Source organism: Danio rerio, chromosome 4 (assembly GCF_052040795.2).
Source record: "Danio rerio strain M-AB ecotype USA chromosome 4, GRCz13ab, whole genome shotgun sequence".
NCBI classification, from domain to species: Eukaryota; Metazoa; Chordata; class Actinopteri; order Cypriniformes; family Danionidae; genus Danio; species Danio rerio.
In genome coordinates, this window is record NC_141024.2 from 78,380,158 (window position 1) to 78,400,363 (window position 20,206).

Below are 20,206 nucleotides of genomic sequence, written 5' to 3' on the forward strand. Positions count from 1 at the left end.
CTAAACTTGGAATAATATATGCGATCCCCACCCGGCCACTTTGCGGATCTTTTGATGCATCTGTAAAAATGTGTGTATACTGATCATATTTTGTCCCGATATACTCTCTTGTTAGATATCCCTCTGTTAACTCATGTCCTTTTTCCTGTCTGTCTTTCAATAATTTGAGGTCTATTTTTGGTTGTGGTAATATCCATAAAGGTGTTGTTGGTAGAACTATTGATGGTATAATGTTATATTCATTTAATTTCATTTCCTGCACTAATTCCTCAATAATCCAGTTAAAGCTATTAATTTTCTTTTTCCCATATTCCCAACATACCTCCATTAGTGTTTTTACAGGATGATTAACCTCTTGGCCTTTTGTTCTTGCCCAGTATGTCAATATCAGTTGTTTCCTTCTTAGTTGAATTGGCATTTCCCCCATCTCCACCTGCAAAGCTGGAACTGGAGAGGAAGGATATGCTCCGCAACAAATTCTAAGAGCTTGGGATTGTATTCTTTCAAGTTTTTCTAATTGTGACTTTGCTGCTGAACTGTATGCCACACAACCATAATCTAAAATTGCTCTGATCATTGTTACATAAATAGTTTTTAAAGCTAGTCTATCTGCTCCCCACTCACGCCCAGAAATACATCTCATTACATTCAAAATTCTTTTGCATTTCTCCTGCATCTTACTGATGTGATTACTCCATGTAGCTCTAGAATCTAACCACATACCTAAAAACCTGATCATTTTTACTTGTTCTATTTCTATATTATATATTTTCAGTTTTAGGTCAATACTACTTTTTTTGTTTGTAAAGAAAATATATTTGGTTTTTTCCACTGAAAATTTAAAACCCCATTTATTTGACCAGTTCTCAACTTTAATTAATGCTGTTTGCATTTTATTAACTATATGATCCACATTTCTGCCTCTTAACCATAGAGCTCCATCATCTGCAAACAGAGATTTATTGATATTTCTTTCTAAACTTGAAAAAACATCATTAATCATAATTAGAAATAACAAAGGACTTATAACACTGCCTTGTGGAGTACCATTTTCAATAATTCCTCTACTCGACACATCTTTCCCAATCTTTACTCTAATATATCTTTCAATTAAAAACTCTTTAATCCAATTAAATAGTCTACCACTTATTCCTATTTGGTTCAACTTAATTAACAGGCCCTCCTTCCATAGCATATCATATGCTTTCTCAATATCAAAGAAAACTGCCACTACTGTTTCCTTATTAGTTAACGCTTTCCTAATGTCTGTTTCTAAATTAATAACTGAGTCCATTGTACCTCTTCCACTTCTGAATCCACTTTGATAAGGGGAGAAAAAGTTATTTTTCTCCAAGTGATACCCAAGTCTGTCAGTGATCATTTTTTTCCATTAATTTACACATGTGTGATGTTAGTGCTATTGGTCTATAGCTTAAAGGATTACTAGGGTCTTTACCTGATTTTTTTTATGGGTATAATTAATGAATCCTTCCATTCTAGAGGCAATTTTCCTTCTTCCCACACCCTGTTACAAAATTCCAGAATTTTCCTTAGTGACTCTTCACTTAACTTTTTTAACATCACATAGCTTATATTGTCTTGTCCTGGAGTTGATGTCTTGGTGTATTTTAATGCCCTTTTCATTTCTGAAAAGGTGAACAAGACATCCTAGTACCTTCGGTAACTGTCCTTTTTTCCATTATATTACAATTCCCGGATAACACTCTTTCTCTCATATTCTTACTTTCATTTGTCAAGTTATTGGAGCTGTTTACTTTTAAGAACTCATTTTTAAACATTTCTGCTTTATCTTTATCATTTACTACATTCTTGCTTCCTACATTTAATACTGGGTATTCATATTCTCTTCTAATACCACTCATTTTTCTTATCATATTCCATACTTCCTCAACCGGAGTACTTTTCCCAATTTCATTACAAAACGATCTCCAATATTCTTTCTTCTTTTCTCTGATTATTTTCCTAGTTTCTGCCTGAGCTTTCTTATATTCTATCAAGTTTAGCAAGTTATGTGTTCTCTTTAGAATTTTAAATGCCTTCCTTTTTTTTCTTACTGCTATTGTACACTGGTCATTCCACCATGGGACCATTTTCCCTACTCTTTTTCCTGAACTCTTTGGAATAATTTCATTTGCTGCATGCCGAATTACATAACTTAACTCTGCATATAACCTTTCAATTTCAATATCTTCATTCATCTTAATTTTTTCAACCCTTCTTCACTTATTTCTTTGAATTTCTCCCAATCAGCTTTCTCATACTTCCATTTTCCAGAATTACCTTTATTAACATTCTTATTCTCACTATTTATAATTGAACTAATAATAGGAAAATGGTCACTTCCAATTGAGCATTTCCTTATGACCTCCCATACTGTAATTCCACCCAGTGAATTTGACACAATTGTTAGGTCAAGTGCTGATTCTTTGCTTGCATTTACATCCATTCGTGTATATCCTCCATCATTCATGCATACCAAATTTTTCTTTTCTATAATCTCCTCTATTACCATACCATTTCTATCTGTTATTATTCCTCCCCATAGTGTATTATGTGCATTAAAATCACCACACCATATAACCCTTTCTTCATTTAGACCTTTAATTTCTTCCATACTATCCATTGTTAGTTTTTTACATGGGTTATAAAAATTTATTATAACATACTCTTTTATTCCATACCATATTTCTATCACTATATATTCCAGGTTTACTCCTTTTTCCAAAGTTCTATAAGGCATTCCTTCTTTTATAAACGTGACACAACCTCCACCTATACCTTCTTCCCTGTCCCTTCTTACACTTACATATCCCTTTAAAACAAAATCTAACCTTGAGTTCAACCAAGTTTCCTGAATACATATTACATTAGGTTTTTCTTTCATTTTACTTAAATATCCCTTAAACTCTTGTCCATTAGCACATAGACTTCTTGCATTCCATTGTAGGATTCTCAACATAACCCTACTAACCTATTCCTATCTCCTGACTCTCTTGAAAATCTGAACTGAGGCTTCTTCTTATATCATCACTCTTCAGACCCTTTATTTCCAGATACCTTTCTGCTGCTTTAATTATTATTTGTATCTTTTCTGTTCTTCTTTCTGTTTGGGCAGTGCAGTTAATTACTTCTACCATGAAGAGTACAAAATTTTTCTTGCTTACTAACGCCAAATCCTCTGATGACCTACTTTCACCAATTCTTTCTTCTCCTTCATTTTTCTTACCTGAATCCAATCTTACTGTTTCATTTGACTTCCTCTTTTCCCTCACCATCTTTACTGCTTCAGCGTGAGTTAGATTGTTTTTTTCTTTTTCCTGCTGAACTTCCACTGCCCTTTTTCTTGCCTCACAACCTCCATATGCAGCATTATGTCCTCCTCCACAGTTGCAACATTTCACCTCCACTCCTTCTTCACACTTTCCAAATTCGTGTTCCCCTCCACATCGCGCACATCTTATTTTTGATTTACATAAAGCTGCTGTGTGCCCATACCTCTGACAGTTGTAACATCTCATTGGGGGTGCATTGTATTCTATAACTGGGTAGCTGATGAATCCCATTCTGACTTTATCTGGCATTTCTCTTCCTTCAAATTTAATGCGCACCGACAGACTGTCCATTCTTCTTCCTTCTCTATTCATCTTCAATCTAACTGCGTCTATGACTTTACCTCCATCAAGATTCTTTTTTAATTCCTCCATTGTTACCCCAATAGGAACTCCTTTTATCACGCCAAATATCCATGAATTCTGACCTATGATCTTACTACTCGTAACAACCTTCTTCCCCACTGTTTTTACTTTCATTGCCTTATTTTTCTGTTCTTCGTTTTTGCACACAATCATTAACGCACCATCCTGAAGCACCTTTGCGAATGCGATTTCACCTACTTGTTTCTTTAATTCATGTGTCAACATCATTGGATTTATTCCTGAAACTCCCGTTTCTTCCTTGAATCTTAATATTATCCTAAATCCTAATTTGGCTTTTTCTCCAACCCCTTCCTCCTCACTCGCTAGCGAACTACTTTCCGATGCGTCCTCCTTACCTTTTTTCCTTTTCCTAGATGCTTTTTTCCCGTATCGTCCTTCTATTTGTGTCCATCCTATATCCATATCATCCTCTTCCTCCTCTTCACCACTATTCTCTACTCTTAGAGTCTCTGATCCATTCCCAACTTTATTTTCTCGATTTCTATTCTTTGGATTATTTTGATTGTTTGAATTCGCCGCCATTACTCTGTCGACCGTGGCCAACTGCTTCCGGCTTCCACCGCGCCAAGCTCGCCTGATGACGTCACGCGCCACGGCAAAATAAAAGTCTTTTTTGTTTAACTTTTTTTGCCACAATCTGTTGCAGTCATGACTTATTGATACATTTCTCCCATGATTTTCACTTTGTCTGCTCTCTCTCTCACAAACCTTAAATCTAAACATTTTCTTAACTTTTTTAATCCACTTTATAATGACTTGTATGTCTACAACACTTTCTATTAATATGAGTCCAAATCTCATCCTCATAATTATGACCTCTTCTATTTCTACAACTTCATAGGCCTATATAGGGTTTCTTTTTTCACATGAATTGTTGTCTCTTATTATCTGTGTTCCACGTTTCCTGCCATTCTTTAGCAATATCTGTAGTAATATTTAATTTACCTTTACTTACATAAGCATTAAAGGGGTAGTTCACATAAAAATTACAATTCTGTCATTTACTCATCCTCTACTAATTTCAAAACTGTTTCTGCTGAATGCAAATAAAGAGAATACAGGGGCAAAAAACAGCCACTGTATGGTTCAACAGTTCCTATGGACTTGGGGGAAACCAGAGCAGCTGGAGGAAACTCATGCGAACATGGGGAGAACACACAAACAAAAATGTCAACTGACCCAGCTGAGACTCAAACCAACGACCTTCTTACTGTGAGGCGATCAGTGCTACCTACTGCACCACTGTGATGCCTCACATGTATAATTATTTGAGGTATTAAACTGGTATTGGATAAGAACTTCGCTTACAAATAGTTGTTATTTTTAAAATGTGTGAAAAAGCACCATTCAGATGTAGCGACTGTATTGATCTGGGCAATCAAGCATGTATTGTTATAGACACTATGCTTATTTGTCTTAAGAGATGTTAGGCAGGTCCTGTTCATGTAATATGTTCATGTAATAGTCTATCAAGTTGGTATTGGCATGAACAGCTATACCTGTCAACGGGTTTCTTATATGTTAAACGGTCCTATTCAGTTAAAGGTCAGGCAGCTTTTACTAAAGATGACTGCACACAATGATGATCCATTTATTTAAATGAATATGTGACGCAGATATTTAAAATTCATTGTTGCAAACAAGTTACAGGAGTAAGTACAGTTGTTGTTGTATGTGATGTTCACCACTGTAATTACACCATAGTGAAAAAAGAAGTCTGAGAAATGCTGTAGTTGGTGTAGATACACTGTTAAAAATTGTCCCGTTAAAAAACAGTAAAATACTGGCAGCTGCAGTTGCCAGCAATGTACTGTTATTTTACAGTATGTTGCTGTAAAAATACATGGACTACATTGATTTACACAATACTCAAGTGAACTCATTTTGCTCACTGAAAGCAACTGCCTCAACTTGGTCAACTGCTGAATGAGTTTATGAAGTAATGTGCTAAATATGCTTAGAAGCATACTTATAATGATAACTTATTTTAGTTAATTAAAAAAGTTTGGTTTAACTCTAATGTCTTATTTTTCACAACAGCACACATACAAGTAAATCTGGAATCACCAGAGACATTCTGACTGCATCAGCAACTAATCAGCCGCTGTCTTTAAATAGAGAAACATGCAGAATAACATCAGCAGCTCATTGTTCATCTTTAACCCATACACTGGCTCTACTCTCCTCCACAACGGTGACAGACAGAGGAAATGCCTCGGATCCCACGGAAGGAGCTCTGGACCATAAAAGGAGGAACTATGGCAGAGGAAGCCGAGAGAGGACCGGGCCCGGACATATTTTACTTTTGCTTTCAGTTTGACGGCAGTCTTCGTGAGGAGCTGCCGTCCGTTCGTTTTGGTTTAGACACGGAGACTGCCGTCCCTGTTATTAATAAATATTTTAAAACTGCGTCGGTTCTCCGCCACCTTCTTCCTGGCGGCCAAAGGGCCATGAACTTTATTACAGTGGTGCCGAAGCCCGGGAGAAGGAGGGACGCGTTGTCCAGATGCCCTTGCCGCTGAGAGAGGGGCGAGTGTTTGGGAGTTAACCCGAGTGGGGGAGAAACCTGTTCGTCTGCCCAGAGTGCCGGGGCGGCCTGAGGCTGGCGAGGAAAGGATCTGCCTGCTGCCGTCTCCCAGCATGGGGAGGAGCAGGAGACGCAGGGCTCACCACCGAAGGGGAAAGTGCTGAAGGGAGCCATCCCACAGAACCCGGGGGAGTTGCCGCAATCCACCATGATGCCAGAGCCTGCATCCATCCACGGAAGCGGAGCAGGAGACCAGAGATGCCGCCAGCCAGCCAGGAGAACTGCCGCCAGACGCCAGAAGACGGACGGGTGGATAGATTCCTCCACAGGGCTCCCAGCACGTCATCACATCTCTCAGCTGGTGGAGGACCGAGTGGCAGCGTGTCTGGAGAACCGAACCCCAGTTTTTTTTTTCTTTTTCCTCTCTCCCCTTTCCTGGTCTACTCTGTCTTTCCTTTTTTTTCATCTCCTGTTCTCTCGGCCCATCTCATATAGGTCTCGCAGGGGCTGTGGCGCCAACCCCCCCATTGTCTCCGTTAGGAGCTGCCGTCCCTGTTATTAATAAATATTTTTAAACTACGTCGGTTCTCCGCCTCCTTCTTCCCAGCAAAGGACCAAAGGGCCGTGAACTTTATTACAGAGACTTATAGTGAAGTCCAGTGTTGTAATGAGAAACTAAATCATTTGGTGATGAAAGGTTAGTAATTTCAGGAAGAGAGTTAATACTAGCAAAAAAAGGATTCTAAATTAATATGTTTTATGTTACGGAAGGAAATAGTACGGAGAGGTTTGGTGGAAGAAAGAGAGAGTGCAAAATTAAATGAGAGGAGAAAATTATCCGTTATAGGGAGTTCCTCAGCAGAGAGGTCAATGGGTGAAACACCAGAGCAGCAGATGAGGTCGAGGGTGTGTCCTTTAGAGTGTGTGGGAACATTGACATGCTGTTGAAGTCCAAAGCTCTCAAGACAGGATATAAAATCTCTTGTAAGGGAGTTATTAAAATTATCCACATGAATATTAAAATCTCCTAAAACTATAATATCAGGTGAGAGGGTGGTAATATGTGTTAAAAAGCAGCAAAGTCATTTAGAAATTCATTATTTAGTTTGGGTGGACGATAAATTATGGCAACATTTGTATGTGTGGATCCAGAAAGTTTTGAAATCATAGATTCGAATGAAGGAATAATGTGAAAATGTTTTTAAAGGAAAATGAGAAAGATTTTCAAGAATGTGTTCTCAAAAATTTCTACATTTGTTTCAGAAACAAAGTGCATAAAAGACCAGTTTCAGAACAATTTTGGAAAAAAAAATATTTGTGGAAATAGACGAAGAGGGAATCTGGAAGAATTTAAAATGGAAATATTTAGACGCAAAAATTGAAACGTTGGATTATTTCATCAGACATAATGTTATTTTCACTGAAACAAAACTGGCACAAATTGGAAGCAGTGAGAATGCATTATGCAAAATATGTGGACTGGAAAATGAAGGTATTATGCATTTGTTTTTAAAATGTGTTGAATTTAATACATTTATGGCAAAGTTAAAAGAAAGTATTAAACAAATGATGCCAAGTAAAACAGAGCAGATTGAGGAGGAGACAGAATGGTATAAAATATTTTTATTTGGTTTTAATTAGGGATGCACCGATATGGATTTTTTGGCCGATACCGATAACCGATAATTCTTCAGACTTGGAGGCCGATAGCCGATATGTATAGGCCGATAATTATATATATTTTAAATTGTTATATTTTTATACAGCAAACTTCATAAAAGATTGAACTGCTCTTATTAACTGAATAGTCTATACTTAAAGCAAAAAAGCTATGATTTTGAAATTGCAAGGTGATTATAGACCTATATTCACCATTTCACATAAATCTGCATGGAAAACATTATTTCCTTTTTTTATAGCAAATGAACATGCACATTGATTGTTGCATAAAAATAATAGTTTAAATAACAAAATTATATTTATTTAACAAGCAAGTTAAATATACTTAAATAGGATAAAAATTAAAGAGCTAAGGACTGAAACCAGCTCAAATGGTCATGAATAAAATGTGTTACATTGATGTACACATCTACAAATATGTCATGTCTGAAAAAAAAGGCTTTTTAGAGGTGTTTTGACAGTTTAGAGCCACCGTACAAGCAAATAGCTAAATACAGATAATACGTTTTAGTACGTTTAGAAAATTACGGCACAGATTTATCCTATTTGGTGTTTTGACATGTCACATGTAGGTGCTGCTTGTCAATCAGACAGCGCTTCTGCGCTCATTCTTGCCGTCAATCGCGGAAAAATGATCGATGAATAGTTTGATAAACCACTGAGAGTTTAACTCAACTGTAGAGGCAGAGTTGCCATCAGAGTCAGATTTTGATACAAAGCCTGCATTGAGCTGACTTTATGACAAACACAGAGCAGAATATAAAGAGCCCCTTTGACTGAACTCCCCTCTCCCCCGTGCTACAGTGTGTGTGTGTGTGTGTGTGTGCGCGGTGACAGCTCTCACGCGAGCTCGTTATAATCGATATAAATATTCCGATCAAACTGAATACTATCTTACATCAACAACACATGACCAGCAACGCGTTGATAATAACAAACAATAAGATTACAAACAACCATTATGTTTACACGTGTTGTAAAATGTGCGAGTCTTTTAACAGGACTGGGCTGCAGTTTGGGGTGTGAGTGAAGCGGAGGGAGAGGGAGAGAGAAAAGAGGAGCGTTTTTTTCGCAATGAGACCATTTTCTGTGATGTTCCCTCTTTGGTGACTTACTTGTTGTACCACACGGAAAGTAATAAATATTTTGGACCAAGTTACACATGTCCTCTTTCATTCACCAGCTGCAACTAAAAGAGTTAACCCTGAAAAGAACATTATTCGGCCCTGGAGTAATAAGTGAATCGTCAATTCAATTCAATTCAGCTTTATTTGTATAGCGCTTTTACAATGTAGATTGTGTCAAAGCAGCTTCACATAAATGGTCATAGTAACTGGAACAGTGTGGTTCAGGTTTTAGTGTTTAAGTTCAGTTCAGTTCAGTTTAGCTCAGTTCAGTGTGATTTAATCATTACTGAGAGTTCAAACACTGAAGAGCCAATTCATTGATGCGTAGCTCTACCAATCCTGAACCATGCGAGGCAGTGGCGACAGCGGAGAGGGAAAAAAAAACTTCACCTGATGGGAGTGAAGAAAAAAAACCTTGAGAGAACCAGACTCAGTTGGGCACGACCATTTTAATTTCTCCGCTGGTCTTGTGCAGAGCTTCATTCGCCGTGGTTTAGGCTGGAAGATGGCCTCAGCGAAGACTCGTCTGTCCCTGGAGCGTCGCTGGAATCAGACTCATGTTCTCCACTCCCCACGACCATCAGCGCAGCAGCAGCTCAGGATATGGCCTGGTCCCGGATATGGAATCCTTGGGATCATCACGTCGCTGGTCTTGGATCCAATCAGTGACTCCACATAATCTGAGGACCTCGGGATGAGTATCCCCAGGTGAAAATAGAGAATAAAGAAAATAATTAACGTAGCTGCTGTTCATAGTGTATATAAGCAAGATGCAGAAGCCTGTGTGGAACCCGCTAGGTGATGCATTGAGTGTATGCTTTACTAAACAGATAGGTCTTTAATCTAGTTTTGAACTGGGAGAGTGTGTCTGAGCCTTGGACGTTATCAGGAAGGCTATTCCAGAGTGTAGGAGCCATGAAAGAGAAGGCTCGACCTCCTTTACTTGATTTTGCTATTCGAGGTACTACCAGAAGCCCTGAATTTTGAGATCTTAAAGAGCGAGTTGGTTTGTAGCGAGACAGAAGGTTGGTTAGATAAACAGGAGCTAGATTATTTAGAGCTTTATAGGTGAGAAGTAATATTTTAAATTCAATACGAAACTTAACAGGCAGCCAGTGTAAGGAGGATAAAATTGGGGTGATATGATCATATTTTCTAGACCTGGTCAGAACTCTGGCTGCTGCATTTTGTACTAATTGAAGTTTGTTAATAGAGGATGCGGGCAGCCAGCAAATAGAGCATTACAGTAATCCAGTCTCGAAGTCATAAAAGCATGGACTAGCTTTTCTGCATCTGAGATGGATAGCATATTTCGTAATTTAGCGATATTTCTCAGATGAAAGAAGGCAGTTTTTGTGACATGGGATATATGATTTTCAAAAGTTAGATTGCTGTCTAATATGACACCCAGATCCTTTATAGTAGAGCTAAAACTAACTTTGTATCCCTCTAATTGTAAATTGAGTTGCGAGATCTGCTGTGTGCAAGATTTAGGCCCAATAAGTAATAATTCTGTTTTGTCGGAGTTTAAGAGAAGAAAATTGTTGGTCATCCAGTCTTTGATGTCTTTGATACACTCAGTTAGTTTAGAAAGTTCAGACGTCTCGTCAGGTTTAGTTGAAATATATAATTGAGTATCATCTGCATAGCAGTGAAAGCTGATCCCATGTCTTCTAATAATGTCTCCCAGAGGTAGCATGTAAATTGTAAACAGTAAAGGGCCTAAAACTGATCCTTGAGGCACCCCATACTTTACTGGGCAGATTTGTGAAGGCTGTCCATTAAGATTTACAAACTGGTAGCGGTCAGTTAAGTATGACTTAAACCATTGTAGAGCCTGTCCCTGGACACCTGTAGACTTTAAGCGATTTATGAGGATATTGTGGTCAATGGTATCAAATGCCGCACTAAGATCGAGTAAAACTAATAGCGAGACGCACCCTCGGTCAGCAGCTAAGAGTAAATCGTTGGTTATTTTCACTAAGGCGGTTTCTGTACTGTGGTGAGCCCTGAAACCTGACTGAAACACTTCAAAAATATTGTTCGTCTGCAGAAAAGAGCATAATTGAGTGGAAACAACTTTTTCTAGTATTTTAGACATACATGGAAGATTTGAAATAGGCCTATAGTTAGCTAAGTTGTTGGTGTCTAGTTGCGGTTTCTTAATAATAGGCTTAATTTTGTTGGAATTGAGTCCAGCATACACGTAGCTGGTTTAGAGCTGGTTTAGAGCTATTTATAATTTTCACTAACTCTTCATGTTCTATGATTTTGAAGTAGTGTAGGTTATTATTATGATTTAATGAAATATTTACAGGATTTGGAGTATAAGCCGGTGCAGAAAGTTTGGCATCTCCTATTTTCTGTCTAAAGCCTTCTATTTTATTACTGAAAAAATTCATGAAGTCATCACTACTAATTTGCGGTGGAGTAGTTTGTTCCAAGGATGACCGATTATTTGCTAATTTAGAGATGGTGTTAAATAAAAATCTAGGATTGTTATGATTACTTCTATCAGTTTGCGCAGGTGCTCGGTCCTGGCAGATTTTAGAGCCCTCCTATAGCTGGACATACTGTTTTTGTACGCAATTCTAAAGACCTCTAAATTAGTTTTTTTCTATTTACGTTCCAGGGCGCGGGTTGCTGTTTTGAGCGCACGAGTATGACTATTATACCATGGTATAGTTTTAATCTCTCTAGGCTTTTTTAATTTGATGGGTGCCACAGTATTTAGTGTGCTAGTAAAGATGGCATCCATACTGCTGGTTACTACATCAAAATCATTTGAGTTTGCGGGTGCATTACGAAATAGAGAGAGATCAGGTAAGTTATTTATAAATTCATCTTTAGTTGACGGAACAATAGTTCTACTAGGGCGGAGTATTGGAGCGGGTTTGCTGATTTCAGGTAAATACAAGCTTATATAGTAAGAGGTAGTGATCTGTAATATCATCACTTTGTGGTATAATGTCTACGTCTATAACCTTGATTCCATAAGACAGAATTAGATCTAATGTATGCTTTAAGCGATGGGTTGGACCCACAACGTTTTGCTTTATCCCAAGTGAGTGTATTAAATCCATAAACGCGAGCCCTAATGTATCGTTAGTGTCATCTATGTGGATGTTAAAGTCACCTACAATTAGCATTTTATCAGTTTTGACTAGTAAGTCAGAAATAAAATCAGAAAATTATTTTAGAAAATTGACATAGGGTCCTGGGGGTCTATATATGGTGATTAAAGCGAGAGATAACATAGGTTTTTGTATAGTATCTGGAAGCTGAACATTAAGCGATAATACTTCAAAGGAGCTAAACATAAGTCCTTTTCTCTAATTAATATTAAGGAAATCACTAAAGATTGATGCAACTCCACCACCACGACCAGTTTGACGAGCCTCATGTTTATATAAGAATCCTGGAGGAGTTGCTTCATTTAAGCTAATATAGTCATTTTGTTTCAGCCAGGTTTTAGTGAGACAGAGTGCATTAAGATTGTTTTCTTTTATTATTTCATTAATGATAAGTGCTTTAGGTGCAAGTGACCAGGGGCCTCATGTATCAACGCTGCGTACGCACAAAAACTTTGCGTACGCCTGGTTTCACGCTCAGAATATAAGGTATATAAGGTTTCCATACCATACATTTGACCAGCTAAACATTAAAGCACAATTTGCAGCAGTCGCCTGTTTTCCCAATCTGAGCTATCTACCACACGCACATTGCTATAAAGACACTATCTGAAGATGAATTTGCATGCGTGAATCAGAAACATTTCCATTCAATAAATGTGCAAATAAAATATGATGCTTATTGATATGAACTTATTGATGATTCCTACTTGTCATTCTCGTGATAAATAGTTGGCAAAATCTGATATGTAGCGGGGGAAAAAACAAGAAAGAGTTCATCAGACGCTGGATTCGAGCCAAGTTCATGTTCAAACATATCAATTCTTGATCACATGCGTCTTACGAGTAGTGCCACTGAGACTGTTAAACGTCCTGCAACATTTTACAGATATAAACCACACTATTTCTTTTTTTTAACACACTCAGTGCGATGTTCAGACCCAACTGTGTTGACCGCATCAGCTAAACTCTCCCACTCTATTTTTTTCTTTTGTTGTTAATTCCGGAGAACAAACTTGCAAATAACACCGCTTTTCTCCGGTCTACCTCCAAAAGCAGCACCTCCAATTCACATTCTGTTCAAAGTTTCTCTTTTTGCTTGCTTTGCCATTACTTTTTCGTTGGGATTTGCCATTAGCATAGTCATTAACATATTCATACGGGGGAGGAGGCAGGGAGGGGTTTTGTGCTCGTGCATGTTGCGCTCAGTTTCACGTTCATTCAGATGTACAAAAGAATATGCGTGAGATTCGGCGTACGCAGTGTTTCATACATCTGAATTTTTTTCTGCGTACGCACATTTACAGCTTTGTGCGTACGCAATGTTTTAGTAAGATTTCCACGCAAGTCTTCGTACATGAGGCCCCTGATGTTTAGGAGACCAAGCCTTACGAAATTTGTATTTTCACTTTCTACTGGTTTTTCTGGTTTGATTCTTAATAGATTTTTTCTGGAGCACACAGTACGTTTATTTCTTCTATCTAATAATACGAGGAAGAGACACAGTCTCTATAGGATTTGCCAGATATGCGTTACTGATGTTTAAGTGGGACGAACAAGAGTCTAGGTGGCTATAATGTGAATTTTGTGAATTTTTACCTGCTAGTCAGATGGTGCGAAGTAATCTGGAGATGTTGTCCGACAGGAGTTCAGCTCCGGCTCGACTGGGGTGCAGGCCGTCAGCACGGAAGAGCCTAGGACGCTCCCAGAAAAGATTCCAGTTATTAGCAAAGAGCAATTTCTGTTCTTTACACCATGTTATTAGCCATTCATTCAGAGCTAAAAGTCTGCTGAACCTTTCATTTCCTCGGCGGTAGGTAGGAAGCGGCCCAGAAACGATGATCTGCGTGGCGGGCGAGGTGCATCGAACCGCCTCGATCAGGCTCCTGAAGTCCTTCTTCAGGATCTCCGACTGCCTGAGCCCGGTGTCGTTTGTCCCCACGTGGAGGACAACGGCACCAGGGCTCTCGGCAGCACCCAGGATGGTTGGAATCTGTGTAGAAATATTTCTCACACGGGCACCAGGAAAGCAGAAAGTACGTACTTTATTACCTTTTGAGGAGGCGGCACGGACGTGACGAACGATCGAGTCACCGATGATGGCCACATCGGGACCCGACTCGCGGAGAGGGGAGAAGCGGTTCTCCGTGGAGATCTCGAACACGGGAGGAGGAGACGTTCTGCCCCAGGATCTGGCAAGCACCTTACGCGGCTGCACCCAGGCGCCGTGGTAGCCGGGTGTCGGTGTGAACGACGCCTGGCCGAGCCGCGCCCCGGGTGTGCTGGGCCTGGACAGAGAAGGACGCGGGTTGAGGTAGAGGGAATGATGTGGTTGTAATTTCCACGTACCTTAGATGATGAGGCGGCCTTAGCGTTAGGCACAACAAGCAGTTGTTCCTGCAGCCGCGTCCACCTCATCAGAAGTGCCCGGATATGGGACTCCACTTCTTCCAGCTCCAGCTCCAACGCCTCCATCGATGCTTCTCCTGCACACAAGGACAGAGACGCAAGCGACATTTTACCGGGTAAAGAGCAAAGCCAGTATGTCAAAAGTGTATGGTAAAAGAGGTTGGTAGCTTTAGCTGACCAGCGGCGCTAGCAGGCTAAATCTACAAACAACAGGCGGATGCTCGAGGGACAGACCGTTTTAAAGCAGTTTTGTTTGTATAAATGTATTAAGGGTTTGTTCACCCTAAGTAGGAGAGAAAAATAGTTAGCGAATGAGGAAGAATTTTATGATTAAGATTTAAATTGCGAGTAAATAGCGAGTCCAAACTTCAAGAAAACGCAGTAGGCGACCGAACGGAGACAGTGACGTCAGTGACGTCACTCGAGCCCTTGCAGGTGTACTGTGTTTTACAGGGCATTATGTCTTACGTAAAAACGACTTTCAAAGAATTCAAATTTGTCAGCAGATAGTGTCGCCACATATAATATTTCTTGCATAGTGGCTTGCTGGTCTAGGAGTATGATTCTCGTTCATGCCATGAGAAATCCTAGGTTCAAATTTCAGGTGAACCCTTACAGTTGTCTTTTGTTTTGTAAGGGCGTTGTGGCTTACACAGAGGTCTTTTTTCTGAGAATGCCAGTTTGTCAGCAGATAGTGTTGCTATGTAAAGTGGCTGTTTTGCAGTTGCTCGTTGGTCTACGGGCTTGATTCTCGCATAAGGTGCGAGAGGTCCCGTTTTCAAAGCCTGGACGAACCATTGCAGAAGTCCTGGGTGCAAATGAAGCAAAAGCCCTGCTTCAATGTTTGTAAGATAAGGATTTCTGACCATCTGTTGCTTCTGATGTCTTGTGATATATTCAAGCTTTTGAGGCTTGTTGGTCTAGGGGTATGATTCTCGCTTAGGGTGTGAGAGGTCCCGGGTTCAAATCCTGGACGAGCCCTTGCAATTGTTCTGTCTTTTTACAGGGCTTTATGGCTTTCATAAAAACGTTTTTCGAAAAATTCCAGTTTGTCAGCAGATAGTGTCGGCACATAAAACATTCCTTTGCATAGTGGTTTGGTTGTCTAGGAGTATGCTTCTCGTTCATGCCGTGAGAAATCCCAGATTCAAATTTCGGTTGAGCCCTTACAGTTATCTGCTGTTTTGTAAGGGCGTTGTGGCTTACACAGAGGCCTTTTTTCTGAGAATGCCAGTTCGTCAGCAGATAGTGTTGCCATATAAAGTTACTGTTTTGCAGTGGCTCGTTGGTCTAGGGGTATGATTCTCACTTAGGGTGCCCTTGATTCGTTAGAGAAAGTTTTCTGACTATCTGATGCTTCTGAGGCCATTTGAAACTGTTCCAATTTAGTGGCTCGTTGGTCTAGGGGTATGATTCTCACTTCCGGTGTGAGAGGTCCCGGGTTCAAATCCTGAACGAGCCCCTGCAGGTGTCATGTGTTTTACAGGGCACTATGTCTTTCATTAAAATGTCTTTCGAAGAATTCCAGTTTGTCAGCAGATAGTGTCGCCACATAAAACATTCCTTTGCACAGTGGCTTGCTGGTCTAGGCGTATGATTTTCGTTCATGCAATGAGAAATCCCAGATTCAAATTTCGGTTGAGCCCTTACAGTTGTCTGCTGTTTTGTAAGGTCGTTGTGGCTTACACAGAGGCCTTTTTTCTGAGAATGCCAGTTTGTCAGCAGATAGTGTTGCCATATAAAGTTGCTGTTTTGCAGTGGCTCGGTGGTCTAGGGGTATGATTCTCGCTTAGGGTGCCCTTGATTCGTTAGAGAAAGATTTCTGACTATCTGACGCCTTGTGAAATTCTCTCAATTAAGTGGCTCATTGGTCTATGGGTATGATTCTCGCATAGGTTGCGAGAGGACCCCGGTTCAATACCCGGATGAGCCCTTGCAGGTGTACTGTGTTTTACAGGGCATTATGTCTTTCGTAAAAACGTCTTTCAAAGAATTCCAATTTGTCAGCAGATAGTGTCGCCACATAAAATATTTCTTGAATAGTGGCTTGCTGGTCTAGGAGTATGATTCTCCTTCATGCCATGAGAAATCCTAGCTTCAAATTTCAGTTGAACCCTTACAGTTGTCTTTTGTTTTGTATGGGCGTTGTGGCTTACACAGAGGCCTTTTTTCTGAGAATGCCGGTTTGTCAGCAGATAGTGTTGCCATGTAAAGTGGCTGTTTTGCAGGTGCTCGTTGGTCTACGGGCTTGATTCTCGCATAAGGTGCGAGAGGTCCCGTTTTCAAAGCCTGGACGAACCATTGCAGAAGTCCCGGGTCCAAATGAAGCAAAAGCCCTTCTTCAATGTTCGTAAGATAAGGATTTCTGACCATCTGTTGCTTCTGATGTCTTGTGAAATATTCAAGCTTTTGTGGCTCGTTGGTCTAGGGGTATGATTCTCGCTTAGGGTGCGAGAGGTCCCGGGTTCAAATCCCGGACGAGCCCTTGCAGTTATTCTGTTGTTTTACAGGGCATTATGGCTTTCATAAAAAAACAATTTACGAAGAATTCCAGTTTGTCAGCAGATAGTGTCGGCACATAAACATTCCTTTCCATAGTGGTTTGGTTGTCTAGCAGTATGCTTTTCGTTCATGCCGTGAGAAATCCCAGATTCAAATTTCGGTTGAGCCCTTACAGTTGTCTGCTGTTTTGTAAGGGCATTGTGGCTTACACAGAGGCCTTTTTTCTGAGAATGCCAGTTCGTCAGCAGATAGTGTTGCCATATAAAGTTACTGTTTTGCAGTGGCTCGTTGGTCTAGGGGTATGACTCTCACTAAGGGTGCCCTTGATTCGTTAGAGAAAGATTTCTGACTATCTGACGCCTTGTGAAATTCTCTCAATTAAGTGGCTCATTGGTCTATGGGTATGATTTTCGCATAGGTTGCGAGAGGACCCGGGTTCAATACCTGGATAAGCCCTTGCAGGTGTACTGTGTTTTACAGGGCATTATGTCTTTCGTAAAAACGTCTTTCAAAGAATTCCAATTTGTCAGCAGATAGTGTCGCCACATAAAATATTTCTTGAATAGTGGCTTGCTGGTCTAGGAGTATGAATCTCCTTCATGCCATGAGAAATCCTAGGTTCAAATTTCAGTTGAACCCTTACAGTTGTCTTTTGTTTTGTATGGGCGTTGTGGCTTACACAGAGGCCTTTTTTCTGAGAATGCCGGTTTGTCAGCAGATAGTGTTGCCATGTAAAGTGGCTGTTTTGCAGTGGCTCGTTGGTCTACGGGCTTGATTCTCGCATAAGGTGCGAGAGGTCCCGTTTTCAAAGCCTGGACGAACCATTGCAGAAGTCCCGGGTCCAAATGAAGCAAAAGCCCTGCTTCAATGTTTGTAAGATAAGGATTTCTGACCATCTGTTGCTTCTGATGTCTTGTGAAATATACAAGCTTTTGTGGCTCGTTGGTCTAGGGGTATGATTCTCGCTTAGGGTGCGAGAGGTCCCGGGTTCAAATCCCGGATGAGCCCTTGCAGTTATTCTGTTGTTTTACAGGGCATTATGGCTTTCATAAAAAAACGTTTTTCGAAGAATTCCAGTTTGTCAGCAGATAGTGTCGGCACATAAACATTCCTTTCCATAGTGGTTTGGTTGTCTAGAAGTATGCTTTTCGTTCATGCCGTGAGAAATCCCAGATTCACATTTCGGTTGAGCCCTTACAGTTGTCTGCTGTTTTGTAAGGGCGTTGTGGCTTACACAGAGGCCTTTTTTCTGAGAATGCCAGTTCGTCAGCAGATAGTGTTGCCATATAAAGTTACTGTTTTGCAGTGGCTCGTTGGTCAAGGGGTATGATTCTCGCTTAGGGTGCCCTTGATTCGTTAGAGAAAGTTTTCTGACTATCTGATACTTCTGAGGCCATGTGAAATTCTCTCAATTTAGTGGCTCGTTGGTCTAGGGGTATGATTCTTGCTTCAGGTGTGAGAGGTCCTGAGTTCAAATCCCGGACGAGCCCTTGCAGGTGTCATGTGTTTTACAGGGCACTATGTCTTTCATTAAAATGTCTTTCGAAGAATTCCAGTTTGTCAGCAGATAGTGTCGCCACATAAAACATTCCTTTGCATAGTGGCTTGCTGGTCTAGGCATATGATTTTCGTTCATGCAATGAGAAATCCCAGATTCAAATTTCGGTTGAGCCCTTACAGTTGTCTGCTGTTTTGTAAGGTCGTTGTGGCTTACACAGAGGCCTTTTTTCTGAGAATGCCAGTTTGTCAGCAGATAGTGTTGCCATATAAAGTTGCTGTTTTGCAGTGGCTCGGTGGTCTAGGGGTATGACTCTCACTTAGGGTGCCCTTGATTCGTTAGAGAAAGATTTCTGACTATCTGACGCCTTGTGAAATTGTCTCTATTTAGTGGCTCATTGGTCTACGGGTATGATTCTCGCTTCGGTTGCTAGAGGACCCGGGTTCAATACACGGATGAGCCCTTGTAGGTGTACTGTGTTTTACAGGGCAATATGTCTTTCGTAAAAACGTCTTTCAAAGAATTCCAATTTGTCAGCAGATAGTGTCGCCACATAAAATATTTCTTGCATAGTGGCTTGCTGGTCTAGGAGTATGATTCTAGTTCATGCCATGAGAAATCCTAGGTTCAAATTTCAGTTGAACCCTTACAGTTGTCTTTTGTTTTGTAAGGTCGTTGTGGCTTACACAGAGGTCTTTTTTCTGAGAATGCCGGTTTGTCAGCAGATAGTGTTGCCATGTAAAGTGGCTGTTTTGCAGTTGCTTGTTGGTCTACGGGCTTGATTCTCGCATAAGGTGTGAGAGGTCCCGTTTTCAAAGCCTGGACGAACCATTGCAGAAGTCCCGGGTCCAAATGAAGCAAAAGCCCTGCTTCAATGTTTGTAAGATAAGGATTTCTGACCATCTGTTGCTTCTGATGTCTTGTGAAATATTCAAGCTTTTGTGGCTCGTTGGTCTAGGGGTATGATTCTCGCTTAGGGTGCGAGAGGTCCTGGGTTCAAATCCCGGATGAGCCCTTGCAGTTATTCTGTTGTTTTACAGGGCATTATGGCTTTCATAAAAAAACGTTTTTCGAAGAATTCCAGTTTGTCAGCAGATAGTGTCGGCACATAAACATTCCTTTCCATAGTGGTTTGGTTGTCTAGAAGTATGCTTTTCGTTCATGCCGTGAGAAATCCCAGATTCACATTTCGGTTGAGCCCTTACAGTTGTCTGCTGTTTTGTAAGGGCGTTGTGGCTTACACAGAGGCCTTTTTTCTGAGAATGCCAGTTCGTCAGCAGATAGTGTTGCCATATAAAGTTACTGTTTTGCAGTGGCTCGTTGGTCAAGGGGTATGATTCTCGCTTAGGGTGCCCTTGATTCGTTAGAGAAAGTTTTCTGACTATCTGATACTTCTGAGGCCATGTGAAATTCTCTCAATTTAGTGGCTCGTTGGTCTAGGGGTATGATTCTTGCTTCAGGTGTGAGAGGTCCTGAGTTCAAATCCCGGACGAGCCCTTGCAGGTGTCATGTGTTTTACAGGGCGCTATGTCTTTCATTAAAATGTCTTTCGAAGAATTCCAGTTTGTCAGCAGATAGTGTCGCCACATAAAACA

General features: G+C 40.4%; 1 protein-coding gene and 4 non-coding genes across 6 annotated transcripts in view; 4 read left to right on the forward strand and 1 right to left on the reverse strand.

Moving 5' to 3' along the window:
- si:dkey-220a11.5 overlaps positions 1 to 20,206 on the forward strand; it is a 765,979-nt gene that overhangs the window by 672,074 nt on the left and 73,699 nt on the right. The gene's annotated exons all lie outside the window — the stretch shown is intronic.
- The window catches only part of LOC141381532 (uncharacterized), a 400,463-nt gene that overhangs the window by 231,624 nt on the left and 148,633 nt on the right, over positions 1 to 20,206 (reverse strand). The window lies entirely within an intron of this gene.
- Positions 17,025 to 17,096, forward strand: trnap-agg (transfer RNA proline (anticodon AGG)). Its single transcript has one exon. It is a non-coding gene; the product is annotated as a tRNA-Pro (tRNA).
- trnap-agg (transfer RNA proline (anticodon AGG)) lies at positions 18,050 to 18,121 on the forward strand. The gene has a single exon. It is a non-coding gene; the product is annotated as a tRNA-Pro (tRNA).
- trnap-agg (transfer RNA proline (anticodon AGG)) lies at positions 19,555 to 19,626 on the forward strand. The gene has a single exon. It is a non-coding gene; the product is annotated as a tRNA-Pro (tRNA).